Raw genomic sequence first — 13,606 nt, 5'->3', positions numbered from 1 at the left:
AAGAGGAAAAAGTTAGATATTTAACGCATGGCAGCTTGTGTTGACCTCTGCTCTACAGGCATTATCTCAATACTGTGGGGATTTTTCTGTCCACTCTTTTACTAAACAAATATCATCAAAAACATTGAAAAAACACTGTTCTTTAAACACGAACTGAAGGAAACACTTTCCCCTCGTTTGCTACTGAAGGCGTAACTCCAGACGGGCCTTTGTGATTTGTCTTGCTTCATCTCAGATATTAAATGGGTCATTGAATGGTGTATATATTAACTTAAATGGAGGGCAATGTTTTACTGCTAAACAAAGGGGCGTGTCCCTGGTCTGAGAACAGGGGAGGTACATGTACAAAGGCTGCAGCAGATTGCAGTGGAATTCCCCTTATCGTTCCGCACGTCTGCTTGATCTGTCTCTCTTGGATTCCGTCCGATTAGCTTTCTACAGCCCTATATAACAGGTTTGAGTCACGTGTGCATATATGTACATGCAGAAAATTACAAAACTGGGTACCTGAGAATCCGTCCTATGTTCTTAGTTTCTGTGAAATCTTCAAATTTAAATTTAAGTTTGACATTTTTTTATTGATGTAACTGTTCCATTTATGAAAAAAAATGCATTTTATTTTGCTGTAATATATTGTAAGTATCCAACATATTACCGTAAATAATATTTTGTAAAGGAGTTTTTCCTCACCACTGTGTCACCACAATAATTTACATCTCTGTAGTGCTGCTAATAAGAGGCGTGGACCTGTTTTTCTTTGTAAAGCTGCTTTGTGACAACTTCAAGTCTGTTATTTGTGTAATTTGTCAAATTGTCATACACAATCATTGTGTAATTATGTGTAATTATAGGGAGAAATTATTTTAATAATCACTAGGTTGAACATACCCACCCAGCTGGCATTTCAACGTTAAATCAACCTTGAATCAACGTAAGATTTGGTGTTGATTTTGAAAAAGATAAATCAACGTTAGTATAGCAACGTTGTTTCAACGTCATACGTTCAACCTTTAATAAACCATAGCTCTCTAAATTAGAAAATCCTGGTGAACAGAGTGTTAATAAACAATAAACTTACATCACTGCAGTAAATCTGAGTATAAAGAAATTTACCCATCACCACTACCAATCTGACTACTGAACATCTGATCTCAAAAACACTAAAACAGTAAAACTAATAGACATTGTGTTAAATTAAAAAGCTTTTAATTACCACAAATAGAAGTAAAATACTTTTTCATTACCCAACTGTTTTTAGAAATCATATAATCATGAAATGTAAAATGCTAATTCAAAAGGCAGAAGGTTGAGGACATTATGTTGAGCCAACGTTAACGTTTGCACAACCATTTAACATTAAATGTTGTTTCAACGTTGTTTCAACGTTGAAATAACAACAGACATTAATTTAGTCATATTTCAACCACCTTTCAAAGTTGAAGATCGGTTGTGTCCCAGCTGGGAACTATTCTATTAAAAAGCAATTGCGTGTTATTTTGCTGTAATATATGTAATTATCCAGGCAGGTCTGTTATTTGTGTAATTTGGCAAACTGTGATTCACAACCATTGCGTAATTATGTATTATTTTATAGAGAGAGAGAGTAATTATTTGAATAATCACTAGGTTGAACATGTTTCAATAGTGCATTATGTGAAGTTGCTTTATTTATGTCATAAATATATTCACACACAGTACTGTGCAAAAGTTTCAGGCACCAAAGCAAATTACACTAATCCATTTATCTCAGCAATATGAGTGTTTTACCTAAAAAAAAGCATCACATATGATTTAAACAGATACTGTATACAGGACACAATACTGTACACTCTAAGAAATATAAGTACAGATTTGTACTTAAAAGAGTACAAAGCTTGTCGCTGGGGCTGTACCTTATATTAAGGTTCAAAAAAGTACCTTTCAGTGAAAGTACTTTTTTGTACCCATGGTTTTTGTGCCAGTATAGATTATAAAGATTATAAACATTGTCATCAACTAAAAATGGCTCAAAAACTTGATGATACAAAATTGTCTGGCTTTCAAATAAAAAATGTGCAATTAAAATATATATTGTTCATTAGTACAGTGATGCAGAATACTGAATGTACCTTTTGGCTGGTTAAATGGTACAAATCTGTACTTATTGCTGTTAGAAATGACTTTGTACTTCAGAGGGAACAAATCTGACCCTGTAAAGACCAGTATTGTACCTTTGAGGGTACAATTATAAAGAATGTACCTTCGAGTACAAAAAAGTACTCATATCGTACCTCTGTTTTTTAGAGTGTAGGCACAATACTGTATAGTATAGAAACAGCTAATCCCTTCACCTGCATCTAGTTATTTAGGGATTTTTGTTTGTTTGTTTGAATTATGCATGCTAAACATATTAAAGCATCCCAAAGAAGACGCAAGACTCAAATCCAAGGCAGGCAAATAAGTTGCAGTTTTCTTGAACGCGGTAAAACTGTCCGTGTTAAATTAACTCCTACAAGTTAAATTGTATTTAGCTGAACTTCGTCAGAGTTAATTTTTACTCTCATTTACTCTTTGAGTATTTAAAGTATAAGAACAGTGGATCCTGTTTATAATTCTCGGTTCAGTGATCATGCTTTTAATTTTACCTGCATTACTGCACCACCCCGACCCCGACATCAGGCTCTCTTATTCACTTACAGCTTAAATCTAACACAAAATATAAACCCACCACACAAAACATGTTGTGATGTTTCATTATGAGTTGTGCTCGTGACATGAGTACCGTTAAAGTGCGAGAGAAGTAACTGATAAAAGAGGCAGATACTATCAAACAGATCTGATAAGGACTGGTGACTTGTGACCTGAAACAGATAACAGTGTTTTGAGAAAAGATGTTTGTCTCGTCAAGTGACCAGAAAGATGTCAGGTTTACGATTCGGCTAAGCTATATCACTGAAGGGACTGTGAGAACAGATCATTCTTCATATTTTCCTTAATTATTAATTGATTTTTAATTTAGTTTAGTGACATTTTAGATCAGACATTTTACTCTTAACTCTAAAAAGCTGTTCTTTTAAAACAGGAAAGGTTTAGAGTTTTTCCCGTTTTATTAACAACTTTAAATATTCCATTTTTAAGCGTGTATTCGCACATTTTCACATATTTTATGAAACAGTGCTTTTAGGTTCCTTTGTGATGACATTTGTTGTCAAGACGGCAGCAGTTTTTAAGAGAGGAATTCACAAAAACCATGGGTGCTGTTTTGGGTGTTACTCATAGGAGGTATTTAAGATGTCTGATAATTTCTCTCTGACACTGCCATAAATTAGTTCCTCATCCTGGAGAGAATGTGCCACGATTGAAAAGATAAGCAGTGATGACATTAGTAAAATCAAAAGGTGGGTTTAGCTGTATACAATGTCGACTTAGCCACCTTACTGACTAAGGCCCAATCCCATTTCACCCCTTGGCCCTACCACTAACCCCTTGTTTTCAAGTATACCCCTTCCCCTTAGAACAGAGTAACCCCTACCCATCTGTTTTGCCCCTGCACTGTGTAGAGGTGTCCTGCTTCTGGTTAGGCTGGAGGGGTAGGTTAGGGGAAGGGATAGGGCTTGTTAGCTCTTCATATGGAGATTTCTCAAAGGCACACTTCAAACAAAGGGGTATGAGAATCACTAAAGTAAATATATTCCTTGTTAAAAGTGACGGTTAGCACTGTATCACAGTAGTTCAATGTGTAGTTTCAATGTTTTATGGCTGAATTATTTATAACAAGCATAAAAAGATCTCTAGTTGTTTGTCTCAGTATCTAGCTTGGTAACTTTACCGTTCCACCTTAAATGGCGCAACTGAGGCAGAGGCTGCAGCATTTAAGGAAAAATAAATGATATGGAAAATGGAAAAAGCCAAATGTCATCAAAGCCAATTTCAGCTCCATCACAAAGAAATTAAGAAATGGACAAGAATAATAATTAATTTCTCCACCATCTCCCCCCTTTCTAAAACACACCATAAAATAGCCCTAAAGTTAACTAGGTAATCAGCAGCAGCAGTTAGGTTACTGAGCTTTATCGCTCCTGATGATGTTTTTGGTGCTTGAAGAGTTGTCCAAGTTTCTAGGAGGAGGATTTCATCCCTTCCTCTTGTCCCTTCCCCGGTTACACTCAAAACAAGGGGTAGGAGTAAGTGGTAGGGCCAAGGGGTGAAATGGGATTGGGCCTTATTTTATTGTATGTCATTAGAAAGAGGGGAGATGGTGCAAAAATTAACTATTACTGTCCATTTCTTAATTTCTCTGTGATGTGAGCTGAAATTAGCTTTGATTAGCTTTTATTTTATTTAATTGTTTGTTCCGCCTTAAATGCTGCAGCTTCTGCTGTTTGTTGCATCATTTAAGGTGGAATGGAAAGTTAGCTAGCTAACTAGCTACTTAGACAAACTACTAGCGACCTTTTTTATTACTTGTGATGAAGAATTCGACCATAAAACATTGAAACTACACATTAAACTCTGCTAAAATAGTGCTAAGTGTCACTTTGTATTGCCATCTTACCTCGTTTGAAGTGTGCCTCTAAAAAATCTCCATAAGAAGAGCTTACAAGCCCTATCCCTTCCCCTAACCTACCCCTCGGTATGTACACACAATACAGAGGGATAGGGTTAAGGGGTAGGGCCAAGGGGTGAAATGGGATTGGGCCTAAATCCTGAGAGAAATATTGTCCTGGGAAAACGGAAATATTGATAAAGCGGTGTGACACCATCCATACACCAAAATAATACCATATACCCCCAAGCCAATGACTTAAGTTAAAATAAGCAAAAAGATTTGTTTCTTATTTCAGTTAAAATAAATTGTGTTCTGCAAAAAAAGACTCATGAATGATGAAACGCTGCTCATCACATGCTGTTTTCTTTTATTAAATGCCATCAAAATTCCAATGGTTTACAGGTGACTTATTTCCCGCTCTAAAGACAAACGGCACAATTAATAAATGTGTCTTTTGTTAATTAATGTATAACCATTTGTTGTTTGTTCATTGTTCATTTTTACCGCCTGTCAAAAAAGTATTTGTGGAACATGTAAACCAATCTTTTGGCAAAGAGAGAAAAGACAAGTCACGGCATGCATTTCTTTGCTCGCAGCTATTTCATTTCTTATCCAGTGTTACATTTTCTCACAGCCTTTTTTGTCAGAATGGATTGGCTCGTATTTGTTGGGTGTACACTGGGAATTATAGGCCCGTCCCCCTTGTCAAATACAGCCTGGAGTCATTGCTGTTCCCTTTAAACCTGTGCTAGTTTTTATTGGCTCGTAGACAGAATATTGGATGTCTTGGATTCAAAGGAAAATGTCTGATTGTTAAAAAAGAAAATCAAACTAATGGAATGGCAGATGTAGGCGTCAACTAGAGTCCCACAGAAACTGATCAAAGCTTTAATCTGATCTCAACGACACATTAGAACAAGAGACAGAGAGTCCACGATCCTCAGTTCTGGTTTAGACATCAGGAACACGTGGATTTGTTTACAGCGTTGAGAAGAATTAAACTGATAGATGGACTTTACTTGTTTCACTTTTTAATAATTAATAGATTTGCTGTCATTATTTCGAGTTGTGAAGTCATTATTTGGAGATATTATATTGTTAATTTAACCCTCCTGTTTTGCTGTGGGCCAGACTGACCTGTTTCAAAGTTTAAAATATATAAAGGGATTATTTTTATTGTTTTATTATATCTGGAGCAGACTTTTTTTCTTCTGGAATAAATTAGTGGAATAAATTAGACAATAAATGTTAACAATAATGTTTATTTAGAAAAATAAAATCGAATCCCTAAAAACGTTGTTTCTGCTGCTTAGGCCTCACCATAGCAGGAGGGTTAAGATACCATTTCATTAGGCTCAAAATGATTTCCTACTATTTTGAGACAATTTCTTGATATTTTGAAATACTTTCTATTTGGAGATGACTTCCTGTTACCTTATGATGCTTCTTCATTATTTTAAATTCCTTCCTTAATTTTAAAAAGCTCTCCTTTATTTAAGATCTTAAATCATTTTTTAAGATTTTAAGCTGTCTCCTTATTTTGAAAAACACCAAATCAAGAAGTAATCAAGAGGTAAAAGAGGTAAAAACAAAGAGAGAGGTGGGTAAAACAATCTCAGAAACATCCTTCACATAGGAGGAGTGAAAGTTGGGTGTTCCCAGACACACGATCTTAAAAACGCTTTTTAGGCTTTTCTACCATGGTTTGCAAAAGTATTGAAAAAGTACTGAACCTTTTTACATTTTGTCACCTCACAACCAAACTGACAGATTGAGCAAGGAGAGCACTGGTCAGAGAAGTAGCCAAGAGGCCCATGGTCACTCTGGAGGAGCTGCAGAAATCCTATGTATCCAGTGTAAACCTATGTATCATTTTCATTCCACTTCACAATTATGTGCTATTTTGTGTTGGTCAAACACTCAACAACAAAAAAATCTCAACAAAAATTACATAAATACTTTTGCAAGCCACTGTATCATTATTTTTTTTTTACCAGTGGTTTACATCCTAAACTGTAATCCCTTAAATTCAGCATGTGTAATCAACTTCAGATAACTTCTTTTTTTAATTTGTCATGAAACATGAAGGAACAGACCACAGACGTCTATAAAACACAACTGTAATGCAACTGTATTTGTACAGTTGCGGTTGAGCATGTGAAAAGGGCGGGACAATGTAGGAATCACTGTAACTTCTAAACAGTTAATGCAATATTGTTGATAAAGTCACTGAGTTAAAGTTGAAACTCTACACTTTAGTCTCAGACTGATTAATTTCTGACAATTACAAAGATGCAATAAATAGAAGCAAATCAGCCTTTTAATAATTCTTGCAGTTGCAGTTCCTAAAATCGGGGGGGCTGCAGCACTCACACATCTAACCTGTGTTTGTTTAATGTCACCAATTGGGTTTTCCCCTTTTTAATCTCTTTAAACCAGATATTCTGGTTTGTTTTTCTCTGGAAAAGGAGATAAACCCTGCATTAATTTAATAAGATATACTGTTCACTAAGTTCACTAAGCTCTAAGTGTTTTGTTGCTGCAAGCATTTTAACTGTAACTGTTTCAAGTTAAATCTAAATTATGCTGGTTTAATTCTGATTAGTACTGTATGTATCATATCTTTTTTAATGGTTTAATTTAAAGGCTGTTTGCACTTTTTTGAATTCTCTTTTAGTCCACAAATGAGAAATCGGAAAATATAAAAATATAAGATTTACACCACAACTGTCAAATAAAATTGTCAAAAAAAAACTGTGACACAGATAAAATAAAATAAAAAATTACTGTAAAATACACTCATTATCAAAACAAAAAGTGGGATGTTACTGGACACTCTATTAACATTCCATCTAGTGCTAGTGGGCGATATGGGATAAATCATATTTCACAATATGGAATTTTCAAAATCACGATAACGATATATATCATGATATACCACATTTGAGTAAAAATATGACAAAATAATATCATTGCTTACTTTTTTTCCAACTTTATTTCAAAGTGACATTAAACCAAACTTTCAAATGAGAATTACTACCTTTTAGTGCAGCAATATATATGTATCAAATGAAAACAGATGAGGTAGATGCAGTAGCTAAATTTTTTTTAAAATACAGGTATTTAAATTGAGTTATCAAAATAAACTCAATTAACATTTTTTAAAGTATCCATCAAAATAACGTAAAGCAGCACCACGTCGCAAAACCACATTATGAAGCTTTTTTTTGTGAAGATTACTTTATAATCACTTATATAAACCGAGTTTATGCAAAGTGACCACGCCAACACATTTCATCGTAGCCTGCTTTACATATTTGCATGAATAATTGATGAAATGACTGTAGAAACGATAGGGACTATATCTCCACGATATTTATCGTCATATCGCACAGCACTAATTCCATTCATACTGCTCATTTTGCGACAGGACCTACGTATATATTCAAGCTGCATAAGATGGATTATTGCCGGACACCATTAGGAACCTCTACATCTCCATGCTTTGATATCTGGAATATTGTGTAACACTTGTTTTACAAATGCATTAGACTCTGTAGCTTCTGTACGAGTAGCTCAATGAATACAGTATGACCAATATTAGTCAATATTAGTCTTAATGTTTAATCATTGATTGTTCCTTGACACTTCCTTCTCAGTGCAAATATTTAGCCACTATTTCTTTGGTGATGAGTGTGTGTACAGTACTGTGCAAACGTTTTCTAATCCATTTATCTCAGCAATATGAGTGTTTTTACCTGAAAAAAGCACCACATATGATTTGAGCAGATGCAAATAAACATAAATACAGTAAAACGTAACAAGGAATTCTCATTTTTAACTAAGTATGTTATTTATATCCTGTGTGCCAAGTGCTGAAGAACAAAGTGTAGAGATTCCTGATCCAGATTTCTCCTGGATGCTCCTCAGACAGCATGTGTATAAAGATATGTTTAGTTCCGTCAGCAGCGCACCTGATTTACCACATTTACCAATTTACCAAACCAGGTGTTGATTAATATGATGAAAACTAGAAATATTAACTCTATTAAACTCAGATGAGGAGGAGAGATTAAGAGATGTTTTAAGGAAATGTTTGTATTTATTGTAATGTTAGCGTTTTACTGAGCTAATAAACACTTACTTCACAGATAAGAAGCTTTTTCTTTACTAAAAAATTCCCACAGATGCCTAAAACAAGTGCACAGTACTGTATATAATTGTAAAACATAAAAATAATAAGAGTATTAGAGCATGTTTGTCTCCAGTTGAATTGCGATTTGAGATTATACATTCAAACTTTCTTCAAACTTTTCTTAAAGGAAGTTTCCTTGTTTAGTCTAAGATATTTGTAGATGAAATAAAGTTTTACAGCTCCCTTTATCAGTATAATATTAATGTTTAGTCAAATGTGAAAAACACACATTGTATGTTTGTCTTTGATTGAATTTAACCCTTAGATATCAAGCCTACTGCTCCCATGATATAACTAAATTCAAGGATGTTACACTATATACTATTTAATATGACAAAAGTTTGCTTAGTTTAGCTGAAGCAGCCTGCATTAAAGGAGAACTCCGGTGTAAAATGTACTTTTGTTGTATTAAAACATGAAAAAAGGACTTACTTTTGATGAAGAGCACACCTCCGTTCTCCCACAGAGTTCCGAGATCCAGAAATTTTAACATTTTGTCCAAACAGCCTTCAGACTAGCTTCAGCTCCAAGCACCGATATTACTGAACTGAAAATAACCTAGACATATATAGGAGGCAGGCTATGGGGAGTCTATGTATATATATATATGTCATATATATATATGTCTGTCCTTATCAGTACAGTGATGGCGGCGCTCGGAGCAGAAGCTAGCATTATTATGGGATGTAAACAGTGGTTTTTAATAAGCTTCTTCTGCACTTTTTAAGTTATTAATGCCTCGTTTTAAATGCCAGAGCTCTCCAGATTCTAGCAAGGAGGTGTGCAGCTACTTTGAGCTGGACAACGAGGTAAAAAGTGATTTATCGGGGCCAGAGGTGGAAAAAGTACTGAAAAATTGTAATTAAGTAAAAGTACCTTTACTTTGCTAAAAATCTACTCGTGTAAAAGTAAAAAGTACCCAATTTAAATGTAAAAAAGTAAAAACAAATCATAAATTACATTGTTTTAATGAGCTATTGTTCCACATAATAATTTGGACCTTTCAAGCAGTATTTGTTCAGACCACCCCATAAAACAAGTGGCATAGGTTTCTATGATCCATTTTTTTTTCTTTACTATTAAACGTTTATGGTAATATAGGTGACTATAAACAGTATTTTATAGTTTTACAGCTCATTATTATTTTTTTAACTTGCCATTGCTGTGCTTTAACTGCTATTTACATGTTTTTTTTTTACATTTAAGCAGATTGTTTAATGATAAAAGTACTTACACCTCATGCTTTCTCAGGTTTGATGTGGAAGTTTTGAAAGCTGCAGCTCTGTCGGGTGGGGCACATTTTGTATTGCATGAGGACGTTATTGCCTCGTTATTCCACGCGCGAGCATCCATGCCAATTGGTTTTTTTTGTTTGTTTTTTTTTCCAGCATTTTATTTTTTACTCAGTAATTGGGAGTTTTCCAATGTAGCGAAGTAAACTACTTGTGTCAAAATGTACTTGAGTAAAAGTAAAACTACCTATTTTAAAAACTACTTTAAAAATTACAAATTACTCATAAAATCTACTCAATTACAGTAACTTGAGTAAATGTAATTCATTACTTTCCACCTCTGATCGGGGCAAATTATGCCCCTTGTCACCCAGTCTAAAGGGTGTTTGGACAAACTGTTACAATTTCTGGATCTTGGAACGATGTGTGCTATTCATCAATGATAAGTACTTTTTTCATGTTTTACTACAGCAAAAGTCCATTTTGAACAGGGGTGTCCAAACGTGAGGTATTTTAGAAATAGAATGAAAGTTGGCCCACTGTTAAGCAGGTTTTTATGAAGTGAGATTTAAAGTTTGAATGTTAGGTGTCAGAAACAGGCCAAAGAGTCTAAAAGCGGAGAGAGTGCGCATTTCTAGCGCAGAAAAACGGGCCAAAGAGTCTAAAAGCGGAGAGAGTGCGCATTTCTAGCGCAGAAAAACGGCCAAAGAGTCTAAAAGCAGAGAGGGAGCGCATTTCTAGCGCAGAAAAACGGGGGAAAAGAGTCTAAAAGCGGAGAGAGTGCGCATTTCTAGCGCAGAAAAACTGGCCAAAGAGTCTAAAAGCGGAGAGGGTGCGCATTTCTAGCGCAAAAAAAACGGGCCAAAGAGTCTAAAAGCAGAGAGCGTGCGCATTTCTAGCGCAGAAAAACGGGCCAAAGAGTCTAAAAGCAGAGAGAGTGCACATTTCTAGCGCAGAAAAACGGGCCAAAGAGTCTAAAAGCGGAGAGGGAGCGCATTTCTAGCGCAGAAAAATGGGGGAAAAGAGTCTAAAAGTGGAGAGAGTGTGCATTTCTAGCGCAGAAAAACTGGCCAAAGAGTCTAAAAGCGGAGAGGGTGCGCATTTCTAGCGCAAAAAAACGGGCCAAAGAGTCTAAAAGCGGAGAGAGTGCGCATTTCTAGCGCAGAAAAACGGGCCAAAGAGTCTAAAAGTGGAGAGAGTGTGCATTTCTAGCGCAGAAAAATGAGGGAAAAGAGTCTAAAAGCGGAGAGAGTGTGCATTTCTAGCGCAGAAAAACGGGCCAAAGAGTCTAAAAGCGGAGAGGGTGCGCATTTCCAGTGCAGAAAAACGGGCCAAAGAGTCTAAAAGCGGAGAGAGTTCGCATTTCTAGCACAGAAAAACGGGCCAAAGAGTCTAAAAGTTGCCGTAATTAAGGAATTTAATATTAAGAAACATCATGAAATGAAACATCAATTTGAAAAATCTTAGTTTACACAGCACTGTCAAAGATAAAGATAGTAAGTCAAGTAAAATGGTGTGTAAATGAAATAATCAGGAAAATGTATTATTTAAAGTGATATATTTCATTATTTGTTTTATTACAGAGTCTGTGGCCCGTGACTTCAAATATATTTCTCCTTCTGTCCCCCAACAAAAAAAGTTTGGACACCCCTGATTTCGAATAATAATGAAGATCTAACTTCTTATTTGCAAAGTGCACCACATACTATATGATCCCTTCAATATCTCGAAATCCTCACCACATTCTCTAATCACTTCTACCACATCTCAGCCGAAACCGAAAGGAGCACCATATAATCAGTTCATGACACATTGTTAAGAAATTACCCCAGAATTTTGAATGTTCTGCCAGCAGATGTTTGTTTTATGACATGATCTTCCCGCAAATCATCCAAGATAAGCCTTTACCTTTGCACGAGATCTTTTCAGGTATGAGGCATTAATGTGGTTGATGTGTCATAGATTACTTTTAAAATCACTACTAAAACACAGTGCCAGCTCATCCCGCTGTAGTGAAAGTGGGTTTGTAGTTATCCAGGGTCTTAAGATTTAAGACTTAAGATTTAGAACTTGTGGAAGTTTTCAACAAGGTGAGCTTCTGAAACGTGTTCTTTCTTTTCTTAAAGAGGACTTTAATTCTACAGAATTACACACAATGCTTTAAATCCTTGGCTCTTTGATCCCCTTGATCCCATTAGTGAAAATGCCAGATCCTTTTTCCTCACAGGCATTGGCTTTCACCCTCAGTATTTATTTGGCAGTCACATCGAGTTCCTCCCTTTCAGACTAAGCATGTGTGCAGACTTGCCTGGATCCTGTTGGCCATGTACTTGAGGAACCTGGAGCTCTGGAGAGAGAGAGAGAGAGAGAGAGAGAGAGAGAGAGAGAGAGAGAGAGAGAGAGAGAGATGTCTTGGCAGTATCTGGATCTACAGGGAGAAATCTTGGCAATGTCAGACATATAAGGAAAGAATCTGTTCTCACCCACTTCAAGCAGGACAGAAAGCGTGTGTGGTATTATGCATCGTAAGGCAACAACATAATGATCTCACAGAGGAAAGGTTTTAAAGGCCAGTTTCTACTTCCAAAGATCTCCAGTCTCTTCTACACTCTGTAAAACAGTATCAAAAAAGGTTTTTTTATTCATAAAAAAAAAAAAATGAGGTAACACTTTACTTGGATGGTCCATTTGATGATGCTCAACTGAAGTTCAATTAAAATTCAACTGCATGTCTAATAAATGCAATTGAACTAAAAGGTGAAAAGTAACTTATTCTCTATTGAATGTAACTCAACATCCAACATTTAAAGTTAAGGTTAGGTTTAGGGTTATGTTCTATCTTGAATCATTTACATTAAACCTATGTTTAAGTTGCATTTAACAGACATTCAGTTGAATGTTAGTTGAGCATTAACAAGGGCATCAAATGGACCATCCAAATAAAGTGTTACCAAATATGATGTTTAAAAACCTTAATAATACAGCTCTACAAAAAAACATAAGAGAGCACTTTAAAATTATGAGTTTCGTTGATTTGACCGAATTGAAAACCTCTGGAACATAATCAAGAGAAAGATGGATGATCACAATCCATCAAACCAAACTGAACTGCTTGAATTTTTGCACCAGGAGTATAAGGCATAAAGGTATCCAAAAGCAGTGTGTAAGACTGGTGGAGGAGAACATGCCAAGATGCATGACATATAATGTGATTAAAACCTAGGCTTGTTGAATGCTGAAAATAGCTACTGGTACACATTCATACTATATATACGAGGTTGACCTTGATTATGGATGGATTTATTAAGGTAGACTGACTATTTATATTTTGCTAAATCTCATGCACTAAAATGTTTGAAACTTTGGTTCAAGAGGTGGCTATCAGAGCTGTTTAAATACTGCCATCGTCCCCCTTTTTTCCAAACCAAGCTGAAATTCTTGAAATTTTGGACCAGGAGTATAAGGCATAAAGTTATCCAAAACCAGTGTGTAAGACTGGTGGAGGGGAACATGCCAAGATGCATAAAAAAATAATGTGATTAAAACCCAGGGTTGTTCAAATATTAATTTCTTTTAAAACTTTATGAATATAAACTTGTTTTCTTTGCTTTATTTGAGGCATCTTTTTTGTTATTTCAGTCATTTCTCATT

This window comes from Astyanax mexicanus, chromosome 18, assembly GCF_023375975.1.
Source record: "Astyanax mexicanus isolate ESR-SI-001 chromosome 18, AstMex3_surface, whole genome shotgun sequence".
In the NCBI taxonomy this organism is placed as follows: domain Eukaryota; kingdom Metazoa; phylum Chordata; class Actinopteri; order Characiformes; family Acestrorhamphidae; genus Astyanax; species Astyanax mexicanus.
Note: the sequence above shows the minus strand (reverse complement) of the source record.